The sequence below is a fragment of the Lepus europaeus genome, chromosome 1 (assembly GCF_033115175.1).
Source record: "Lepus europaeus isolate LE1 chromosome 1, mLepTim1.pri, whole genome shotgun sequence".
NCBI lineage: Eukaryota > Metazoa > Chordata > Mammalia > Lagomorpha > Leporidae > Lepus > Lepus europaeus.
The window spans coordinates 160,423,161-160,435,445 of NC_084827.1; the positions used below are offsets into that span (position 1 = coordinate 160,423,161).

Sequence of the window (12,285 nt, forward strand, 5' to 3'; positions counted from 1 at the left end):
AAGAGAACACAGCAATGTTGGGGGAGATGGCATTTCTGTCACTGAACGCAGAAGACTGTCACTTGTCTTTTGCTTATCAACTTCCACTGGCTTTGATAAAGCAATCTGCCCTATCAGAGAAGCCCACATTACACAGCACTAGGAATGGCCCTGACCAAAGCCAATTTGCGATTTTGGCACTTAAGTTTCATGGTTCTCAAGTAACTGAATTCTGCCAACATCTACATAAACGAGCTTGGAGATGTGTCATCCCCCAGTACCTCAAGTGAGAGCCCAGAGTCCTTGATTGCAGCCTTGTGAAAGACCATGAAGCAGAGGACCCAGGTCAGCCTATGAGATCCTAAATGGATGTTACTTTAAGCCATTGTTTTAGGATCATTTGTTAATGATAGGGCTCAGGACATGGCTTTAAAATATGGCACCTGGACGACGATGCATCTTAAAGCTGAGAGAATTTGAGAAAACAACTGAGGCAGGAAGTTCTCTGTATTGATCTCTCTGCATTATCCCCTGCCACAGGCCATGAAAGGATTTTCTGACCTTTCTCTGACTTAGGTCATAAGTCCCTCGTTCCAGAGAGATCCTCCATAGACCTGGAGGAAAGGACTGAAGACACAGTGGTGGCAAGAAGAACCTGACAAAGGAGGCTTTGCTAAGTCCTCCATAGTTTATTACTGTGAGATCAGTTTTCACTGTCTTCCTAATCTACTTCTGCACAGCTGTCCGGAAACATATACAGGGGCCGACATTGTGGCATGGGGATAAAGCCACAGCCTGCAATGCTGGCATTCCATATAGATCCAATTCAACTCCCAGCTACTCCATTTCCAATCCAGCTGCCTACTAATGTGACTAAGAAAGTAAAATGACCTAAGTCCTTGGGCCCCTGCACCCATGTAGAAAACCTGGAAGAAGCTCCTGGCTTCTGGCTTTTGTCTGGTCCAGCCCTGGCTGTTGCTACCATTTGGGGAATGAACCAGTGGATAGAAGATATCTTTCTCTCTCTCTCTCTCTCTCTCTCCCCCTCCCGCTCCCACTCCCTTTCTCTCTGTAATTGTGCCTTTCAAATAAATAAAATAAATCTTTAAATATATATATACAGATTTCTCTCTGTGCATCTTCATGTCTGATTGTGACATGTAACAGATATTCAATAACTTTGTATGCTCTGCTCTTGTTAATCTTTTGTTTAGGGAATGTTAGCCAGGAATCTTTTTGCAGTGAATGAAAAAAGAAATCTTTTGTCCCCTGTGTTACAAGCCAATGAACAGGATAGGTGTTATAGAGCAGCAGGTTAAGCTTCTGCTTGGAGGCCTGCAACCAATATTGGAGAGCCAGTTCCAGTCCCAGCTACTCTACCTCTGATCCAGTTCTCTGCTGATATGCTTTGGAGGCATTAGGAGGTGGCTCAAGTACTTGAGTTCCTGCTACCCACATGGGACACCTGGATGGGGTTCCTAGCTCCTAGGAATACACATATATGTATTCCTCTCTCTCTATCACTCTGACATTTCAAATAAATTTAAAAATAGATAATTAATATAAGAACTTATCTCCTTTTATGAAAAGCCCTTAATAATCATTGTTTTCTATAAATAAATGTTACTATATACTTGTAAAATGGCATCAAATTTCTCCCTTATTCCAATGGTTTGGGAATATGGTTTGTTGGCCCAAAACTCATGACAAAATTTATTACTCATTGTGAAATACTAAGAGGGCAGAAAGATAATCTGACCATGGTATTTAGAGGTAAAGCCTTCAAAAACTGATTAGACCATGATTAAAGCTGGTGGCTTTATAAGGCAGTGGCAGAGAAACCACACATCTGCTCCCTGTCTCTTTCCACGTGGTGCTCTATGCTGCTTCTGGACTCTGCCAGCAAGGCCATCACCAGATGAGGACTCACAACCTTGCACTTCTGTAATGTTGAGCTGATAAACCTCTTTTCTTTCTTAAATGCCCTGCCTCAAGTATTTCATTTTAGGTAATGAAAAGCTGACTAATACACAAATGCACTATTTTTACGTGTTAGTTTTAGCTACAAAAAGACTCAGAAGAACTAATAATGACCAAAAAAATCAGAGTATGGGCATCTGATTCAGCATGTAGGTAAGAGAGTCTGTACTTTGGAATATAAGTGGAAATAATTAAGTTATCTTAGGGAAGGCTTCCTACCCAACTGTGTCCCATTCAATCTCTATGCCAGCCTGCTTTAATGTCTGGAAATCACAACTCCTTTTGCCTTTAATTATTATGGCCTTATCTGAATTTAAATTGTAATTATCTAAGGGAGGTAACTCAGGTACAATGGTATTGACAAATCTTTCCATGAGTATCTGAGTCAGTGTGTTTAGTTTCTGACTTCTCTGAATTTTATGAGGAAGGAGGACTGGATCCCTCAAGGGGTAGAAAGATGCAAGGTTATAAAGTCAGAGAACGATCTCAAGACCCTATCTCGTGCTAGCCCTACCTGGCTCAATACCAAGAGAAATGACACTCGGGAGAGATGTAAAAGCTCACGTCTCCCCTTCTTGTACCATTTTGCTGTATCCTTTTACAATGCTTCTCATTCACCACTGAATTGGCTTGACAGACATTACAGAATCAGGCTTATAAACTAATTCTCTTTGGTTCCATAAATGAAAGGATGGGAAGCAATATCGGGGTCTGTTTTGCTGCAGAAGTTATCATTCACGACTTTTTCACTACCCTCCAACTCAAGGCAGAGTGGGTCTGAGAATGCAGGAGGGGACCTGCTGTGTGTTTCATTGTTGTTTGTCTGTGACAAGGACCTGGGCCATCCTGATGTTTATCTCAGGCATCTCATTACCCTTCGCTACTCTTCCCCTTGCCAGGGCCCCTCAGTCAAGAGTGACAGGCTGAGCTACTGGAGGAAGGTGTGGATTCTTGACCCCTTTTCTCCCAGAAGGTCCTCAGCCTCCTTAATCAAATGTGTCCACTGATATTGGAGCATATCAAGCTGTACTATCAATAGCTTCCTTCTGAGGGCTGGAATTGTGGTGCAGCAGGGTAAGCCATAGCCTGTGATGCTGGCTCCCTTATGAGTTTCGGTTCAAGTCCCAGCTGGTCCATTTCTGACCCAGCTCCCTGCTAATGCATTGGGGAAGGCATCGGAACATTGCCCAAGTACTTGGGACTCTGCCATCTTATGTGGAAGACCCAGATGGAGTTCCAGGCTCCTACCTTAGTCCTGGCCCAGCTCCAACCATTGCAGCCATTTGGGGAGAGAACTAGGAGATGAAAGATCTCTCTCTCTCTCTCTCCAATAAATAAATAAATATTATTAAAAAAATAGTTTCTTTTTGACTAAGAAGAAAGGAGGAGGAGTTCCTCCTCAATGGACATCCCAGAACATAAATAAGCAATTCTAATGACACAACGCAATAAGAGCTATGGCTGATTTTGACACTAGATACAGAAGTAATGTTAACAAAACCACAATAATAATGATGGGTAAAATTTAATAAGGACTATCCATATTTTAATGTACCAGCCATTCAGCTAAGCATTTTATGTATGTCTTCATTTTTTAAAGACTTATTGTATTTATTTGAAAGGCACAATTACAGAGAGGCAGAGGCAGGGAAAGAGGTCTTCCAACCGCTGGTTCACTCCCCAGATGACTGCAATGGCCGGAGCTGTGCTGACCCAAAGCCAGGAGCCCAGAACTTATTCCAGATCTCCCACATGGGTGCAGGGGCTCAAGTGGTTGGGCCATCTTCTACTGCTTTTCCAGGCCATAGTAGAGAGCTGTATCAGAAGTGGAGCTGCCAGGACATGAACCAGCACCCATATGGGATGCCAGCACTGCAGGCAGCAGCTTTACCAGCTACACCACAGCACCAGCCCCTGTCATCTGTTTTAATACACATCCTAATTCCACGTGACAGATATTAGTATGATTGCCATTGTACAAACAAGCACAAAACTCCTGCTTAGGTACAATAATTATCTTGTAAAGCTGATTGTCTCAGGTTTTGTTCCCTGAGAAACACACTCTAAGAAGATGATCACGCAGGAAGTCATTGGAGAAAAAGTACTTTATGGGGTCAGACCCCAGAGGAAATAAGGTAGTGGAAGCAGGATGGGAAGAAAGAGAAGTTAACTATGGTGCAGCCTTGGCGAAGACCTCAGCCAACTCCATATGTCTTTCTCAAGTTGAGTAGCCCTTCAGAATTGTCTTAAGTCGGGTGGCAAGGAAGAACTTTACACAGTCATTAGAGAGATGCTACTCCAGGAAGATCCAAAACCTAGAGGAATGCTGCTTTCTTCAGCTCATGCAATTCCTGAAGGTTTTTGGCAACTAAAATCTGTCTGCCCCTCTCAACACCTGAGAAAACAAGTCCTTCCTTCCCACAGCTGGATCTGGCTGGCACATCACAGCATCCACCACACACAGCTACTGTGGTTTACATTGGTTGTTCTGGGATGTTAAAGAGTTGCTGTTAGGAACTTCCACACAACATACAGTATTCTTGTTACTGATGTTTTGGAGGATTCTGGAAGATGCTAGTTCATGACTATGAAGAAGCAGGGAAACAAGCTGGAAAACAGGAAATTCAAAAAGCAAGAATTTGTAAGGCTTCCTGAGAATCCTTGGAAATGTTTGGAAGAGCATTTTATCTTGTATTAAATGTGAGATGGGGATCCACCCAATATATGTGGCCTTTAATGGAAAGGACTATCCCCAGAAAACTGCAGGGCTTGGCAATATCCGGTTTGTACTTTAACAAAGGAAAACATGATGGACTTTACTTGGGAAAGTCAAAGAAGTTTTTCAGGGAAGAAGGGGACAAATGAGCTGAGTTTTGGAGGATGGACAGGAGCTTTATAGGTGGACAGTGATAGAGCAGATGCAATTAAAAAATGCATTCCAGGTGAAGGGAACAACATGTGTAAACAAGGGTCTAAGGATAATAGAAACTATGCCAGAAACACCAGTAAATCTAGAGCATAAAGTATTAAAAAAAAAAAAAAGAAAGTAATTATAGCACCAAAGAGAGATGACATGGGACTTTGTACACCATGCAGTGGAGCTCAGATTTTGTTATGAAAGCTCCCATTTTTCATGTTATTTCTGTTTTTCACTGGAGTGCATGTGTTGGGCCAGGACTTAGGGAAATACACAAATAAATGAGACTCATTTTGCTGAGACATAAATTTTACATAAAGATCTGAGAGAAAGGATATTCTTTTTAGATTACAGCAACATGGCAGTGTTATGTAGCAAATACAAACTTTGCATGAGTTTTTAAGCAAAAAGTAAAATTTCAAGTAGATTTCCTGATTAGTGCAGGCAGTTCTGCCCATTCTCTGCCCTTTGCTGTGAAAAGCTAATATATGTGCTGAGAAGTTCTATACAGAAATAATTCCTCTTAGCTATGCATTGTTCATATTTCAAACGATTTAATTGTATATCCCCCTCTCCCAAACTATGTTGTAGTTTATACTACGAGAAGAGGTTAGAGAAAGAGAGACAATGACAGGAGAAAGGTGAGAGCATCTGTGCTGATGGCTGGCTATCCAGGCGGGGTATCATGAGATGTTATCTCTTGGTGATGTTTCCTATGAGTCTGACCTTGGTTTGTTTGGGACACATAATCTGAGTTTTATCAGGTCACCCTTCTTCCTAGGTAGAGCAGAATCTAGAGCTGAGTCACACTAACTAAACTAAAGGATTTTTATACAAACCTGTTGATAATAGGTATTAGTCTGTTTGGGGTGCCATACTAAAAACCATAGGCTGAATGGCTTAAACAATAGACTTTTTTATTAGGTTTAAATTTTGTTTATTTCTTCTCTGATTTTCATTTATTCATAGTTGTAGAGGTTGAAAGTCCAAGATCAAGGTATCAGCTTGGCCAACTTCTAGTGAGGACTTCTTTCTGGTTTGCAAATAGCCACCTTTTCACTATGTCCTCGCATAACTTCAGAGCATGCACTTAGAAAGAAACACCTCTCTCTCCTCTCTCTTTCTCTCCTTCTCTCTTGCCCTTTGTCTTTCTCTCCTTCTTCTTATAGAACCACAAATGTTCTACTTTGAGGAATGTAGCCGCCTAGTAGCTTTTTGTGTCTTTTCTCTAATTGTTTAAGAAATCCTTCAATGAAGACATATAAAGATTTCTCTTTCACACCAGCCAATGAAGACTTTTTCCTTCTTCTCAGAACAAAGATTGTTAATATTATTACCATGGGCCGGCTCCGCGGCTCGCTAGGCTAATCCTCCGCCTGCGGCGCTGGCACCCCGGGTTCTAGTCCCACTTGGGGTGCCGGATTCTGTCCCGGTTGCTCCTCTTCCAGTCCAGCTCTCTGCTGTGGCCCGGGAAGGCAGTGGAGGATGGCCCAGGTTCTTGTGCCCTGCAACTGCACAGGAGACCAGGAGGAAGCACCTGGCTCCTGGCTTCAGATCAGCTTAGCACGCCGGCCACAGCACGCCAGCCGCAACACACCGGCCATAGCAGCCACTTCGGGGGTGAACCAACGGAAAAAGGAAGACCTTTCTCTCTGTCTCTCTCACTGTCTAACTCTGCCTATCAAAAAGAAATATTATTACCATCGTTCTCAGATGAAGTAGACCCATAGTGACATTGTCCATTCCTGTGTCTATGTATTTCATCAGAAGGAAGATAAATAACAAATTCCTGCCTGAATTGTCTTTGCACAAAAATCTTAATCCCTAAAATCTCTTCCGAATATTTACCACTTGATTACAACTGGTGGATTCTGGATGAGGCCCACTGGAGCCTTGCAATGGGAGAAGCTTAATGGATGTAGGAAACAACCAGTCTGTAATCACTTCTTTAGAGAAAGACCTTAAAATGAGTCAGGGATCTTGTTCCTTTTTCTGGAGCTCTAGTTGTTAGCTCTAGGCATCTCTTCTGTTGTCCACCAGCAAACACAAGAGGGTCATGGTCATTTAGAGATGCAGATATTCAGGACACAGGGACAACTTATGGACAAAGGGTTGAAAGCCTTGTGGGTATTACAATGTGAGCATTCTATTGGAAAGGGAATAAAAATGACTTCTGTCTCCACGTCCCGGTACTTTAAAGAGTCAACTATGCTCCAGGGCAAGCATGAGACAGATCACCAATGTTGGCAGATCTTGACACACCATGCGTCCTCTGACCTTGGGAAGACAAAGTACACAGTCACATGTTTGTGAACATAGAATTACAGCCAAGGGAACTGGATGGTTTTGTGCCAAACTTCACTCAAACTGTGGCAGTGGGGTTAATGATCTGCTTCACCAAAGGCTTACATTACTAGGTGTGCTGAACACAAAGAGGCTGTTCCTTCAGCCAGATAAACACTAACATCTCTGCTCTTTAGATTTTCTCCTTCTAAATCACATGGGGACTAACCTCTTCTGTTATAAAATTAATTCAAGGAAATTAAAATAAATTAGAGCACATATTCTTTCATATTAGCTGCATTTTAACGTTTGCAATAAGATGTGGGGAATTCCATAACCCAATGAACCTTGGAGGTGCCCCTTCCTTCAGATTCTGAAGTCTGTGGCTCATTTTGAAATGACTACAGTTTGCAAACCCAATGAAGGGCAAGCTTCTGATGAATACCATTATACAGAAGAGATGAAAGAACACAAAATATAATAGCTTCTGAGTAAACAAGTATCCATTGACTAATTGATACTCAGATAATATGACAAATGAAATTTGTCTTTTAGATAAATTTATCTTTTAGATAAAACAACTTCATAATAAAATCCTTCAATAACTAATTCCCTTCAGTTAATGCCCAAGACCTTCGTGCTTGAGAAGAGCAAATAGCTTTTATTGAGGTTCCAGAATGCTTACTCTGAAATATCTTTATCTTTCCCACAGTTAACAGCTCTGTGCAAGGGCAATGGAAAAATTATCTGAGTGCCCCCTTAACACAGAGAGATCTAAAAGATTTTTTTCCTTTCCTCTAAAATCTACTGTGATCAAGGAAGACTTTAGGGTGTCAAGAAGAAAAACAAGTTAACACAATTTGTATTAAATTTTGAAAAATCTTTCCCTGTAGCCATGGGCAACTGGATAAGAAAACAATAAACAAGTCCCTTTGGGGATATTACATGATAGTATTCAATTTTGTATCCTGCCTCCTACATTGGGGATTTCTTCAAAATATGGACAGGCTCTGAGAAATAGATTTATAAAAATAGATGTATTGTTCAGTGATGAGATTACCCCTGGCTATAACACAAAATTACTTCTAAATAGATTATAGCATTTAAAAAAAAAAGACTTCTGGTTTAGATGCTATAAGAAAGCAGCATAAGTATTTTAAAGGTTATCCATAATGTTCAGAAGAGTCACATATGAAATTGAGATACAGTGGAAATTGTGAAGGTGAACACCCAACTGACCTTTTTGATAAAACCACTAAATTTCCTCCTACACATTCTACCTTCATCACCCTTCCCAGTCCTAAGTGCAACACAAGGAATCATATAAGAAGCAGTAATTTTGATTCCTTTCTGCAAGAGATGTGGAAGGACAACTTTACATGATTGGTTAAAAATTCCCTTCACGGGGGAATAAAATGTCTATGTAGTCCTAAAATTCCCTCTGTGAGCAGATGATACACTTAATGAAGATCTGAACTGTTAATGACATGTTAATTATATGCATAAGAAAATATTTTAATTTTTAATCTATCAGTCTGTTGCCTATGGTACTTTCTGGATACATTATCACATCACCAAAGAATCTTAATGTAAGCTCAGGTTACCTTTCCCCTGTCAAGTCCCATCATTCATGGAGTTAACATGATTTTGGCTGCAAAACCACAAAAACATATTGGGACGTCTTCATCTATGCCAGAAATTTTCAGAAGCATCCCTCGTTCTTCATATGCAATAGTCATAATCTTTTTTTCTTTCATCTAAGAAATCCTTCTTTTCCATCAGGCAGAATAAGTCCCTAGGGGCCTCAAAGCTGTAAAACGAGTTGTTTCCCAACCAAGAATAGAAGGAAGAAAGACTGGCCTGCAGAGAAAGAATTTCTTATCTCTAGTCTAGACTGTGACTCCTGGAAATTAAGCCAGGATTCACATACTCATTTTAAATATTTCATATCACCATTCTCATGGGGACCATCAATGCAGCTTTTCACTGGAACACACCCCAACTCAGATCCATGGCCTTGTGAGTGTGGACATTGTCTATGTTAACATGGAGGATTCCATCCCCTAGTGAACATTCCACAAAGAGAAAACCATTTTCCCACTCAAAAAGGCACCAGCAGAGCCCCGACAGAGATCTACATCTCAACTGGTGGATACAGGGAAGCAGCACAACTCCTTACCCATCTCTTCTATCCTTCCCCAATAGGCATGGTGACAGCCAACCTCACTGACCACGTAGGAAAAGGGAGCAATGCCTCCCATGGGCCCGCTATGGCCTACCATGGAATGCCCACAGATTCGCAGGGAAGCTTCTGTGTGAACAAAGGAGCACTTTCAATGGGATGCTGGGCGGAAGGTGGTTTTTCCTGACTGATGAAGCCTGGAACATTCAGGTTACAAGAGTAATTACAAAGCAATGTGAAAGGGACTGTGTTTGAGGAAGGGCTCAAACCACTGGGAAACAGAAGAGAGAAATAAAGTATGGAAGCCAAGGGGTTGAGGGAGACAAGGGAGACATAAGAGGAAGTGAAGTTTAAGCAAGGGCAAGAAAGATAAGGAGGAAATGCCAGTGTGAGGCACATTGGGTTAAGCTTCCTCTTGCAAAGCCAGCATCCAAATCAGAGTGCTGACTCAAATTCTGGCTATTCTGCTTCCAATCCGGCTTCCTGCTAATGCTCCTGAAAAAGCAGCAGAAGAAAAGACAAGTACTTGGGCCCCTGCCAACCATGTGAGAGACCAGGACGGAGTTCCTGGTTCCCAGCTTGCAGCCATTTGGGGAGTAAACCAGAAAATGGAAGACATTTCTTTCTCTCTCTCTTTCTCCCTCCTCAACCTCTCCCTCCCTCTCTGTCATTCTACCTTTAAATAAATAAACAAATATTTTAAAAGAGGAAAGAAAGAATGAGGAAAAAAAGAGAAAGAAGGAAAGAGAGAAAACAAGCGAACAAGCTAGTTGGAGTGGTTCATCATACTGAATAGGAGAATGGTGATTCAAGGAAGGGAAAGCAATTTAGACCCAGAGGGCACAGTCACAGGGCACGTGTGGAGGGTGGAAGGTAAGTCCTGTAGCTGGAACAGCAGGGGCAGAACAGAGGAGGAAGTGTTTAGGGGAATCCCTGCAAGCCTTGTCACAACTTTGGGCTTTTATTTAAGACTCAGAGAGGCACAGCTAGGTTTCAGCAGGGACCCAGCGTGGTGAGTCTGATCTTGGGAAAGATGGCAATGGCAGCACTGTGGAAGAGAAAATGAAGGAATCAGCTGGGGTCAGCAGGAGTCTGTTCAACTGTCCAGGGAAGAGAAGAAGCTGGTCTTTGCTTTGACAGGGACAGCAAGACAGAGAAGGGGCTGATGAAAGAAAACCTCTTTTAAGCAGATGGGATCAAAATAACACCTTGCCTCAGTGTTATATTGATGGTATTTGAATTCATGTCCAGCTCAGGAAATCTTCACCCAATCCAAGCCAAGCAGAGTCAAAAGTGTTTTACTTGCTTGTAAGGAATGGGCTCCAGGGGGTTGACTAAGCAAAATCCCACATGTCAGGGCTGGTGTTCTTCCTTCTGTGTCACAATGCCTGTGTCACTAATGAGCTTACACAGTTCAAGGCAGAATACTGTACTCCAAGAAGACACATGAGAGAAATCCTACAGTCAAGGAGGCAAAGTCAAAGGAGAGGAATTCTCAAGAAAAGAATTCTTTCTGATGGTCAGAAAACATCAACACCCATAGAGCCATTTTTAGAAGAGATAAATAACCAAAGAATTACCTGAGAGACCTATTTTTATTTTGAGTGTTAAGAGATGTTTCAGCTGTTTCCAGCCAGTGCCACCGAGTACGGGCATCTCTCGGGACAGCTGGCACAAGCACCACAAACTGGGGCAAAAGCAATCCTGACCTTAAGAAGTGGAAGTCTGAGCTTGACCACCCAGCCCCCAGTGCATACGTACAGCATGGGTGCTCTGAGGCTGGACATGAGGAACTTCTCCTGGGGCTCCAAGTGCTGTACTCACAAAACAAGGCTCATTGGTGTTGTCTACAACACCTCCAATAACGAGCTGGTCCACACCAAGACCCTGGTGAAGAACTGCATCATGCTGATAGACAGCACGCCATGCCGACAGTGCTAGGAGTCCCATTATGCACGGCCCCTGGGCTGCAAGAAGGGGGCCAAGCTGACTCCTGAGGAGGAAGAGATTTTAAACAAAAAGCGATCAAGGAAAACTCAGAAGCAATATGATAAAAGGAAAAAGAATGCCAACATCAGCAGTTGTCTGGAGGAGCAGTTCCAACAGGGCAAGCATCTTGCGTGTACAGCATCAAGACCTGGCCAGTGTGGCCCAGCAGGTGGATATGTACTAGAAGGCAAGGAGCTAGAGTTCTATCTGAGGCAAATCAGGGTCCAGAAAGGCAAATAAGTCCTCCATCATGTAATAAAGGTGTTTATTGTACTATTTCCTAAAAAAACAAGCAAAACAGAGAGATGTCTCAAATATTGCATTATTTTATGTTTTATTTTCTATATTTTTATGAAAAGGGCCATCTATTTTTACCCAAGTATGTGATTATAGCTTGCCACTTTTAAAAACATTTTTAGATACGTTAAATTCTGAAAGGAGGAATCTACATATGCATGTTACCTCGGAACAAGCCAGATTAAGATTGTTAAATACATCAATAAGTGGTATCTCTGCCTAAAGTTTGCATACACTGTGATGAAATAGTTCCATGTTCAGCCAGTTAATGAATGTGTTTTACACTATAAACACCAGGGACACCGTGACCCTGTGGAGAACAACAAAGATTTTTTAATAGCAAATTCACGATCTTTGAAGAAGAAAACCTTCTAGTCCCCAAAAGGGAAAAGTGTAGAGCTTTTCTTCAAAAAAAGACCTTCAAATGACTGCTCTCATGTGATTAGCAGCAACTCTTCAAATCCTAGAGAGTTCTACAGCCAGAGTTGTGCTAACTTGTTACATGTTTCCTTATCTGCAGTTTGAGATCATAAAACAAGATCATCAGCTAAAGAAACGCATGAGAAAATGCCTGGATAATGGGTGATCGATGGTATCTGCAAATGGCCACATGCTAGCAAACTAGAATCTGGATATGAGACAAATCCCTTTCCAAGTA

At 41.9% G+C, this 12,285-nt stretch overlaps 1 pseudogene; it reads left to right on the forward strand.

The window, feature by feature from the left end:
* The first annotated feature begins 10,955 nt into the window (after window positions 1-10,955).
* Window positions 10,956-11,570, forward strand: LOC133763437 (small ribosomal subunit protein eS8-like; annotated as a pseudogene).
* Window positions 11,571-12,285: the final 715 nt, after the last annotated feature.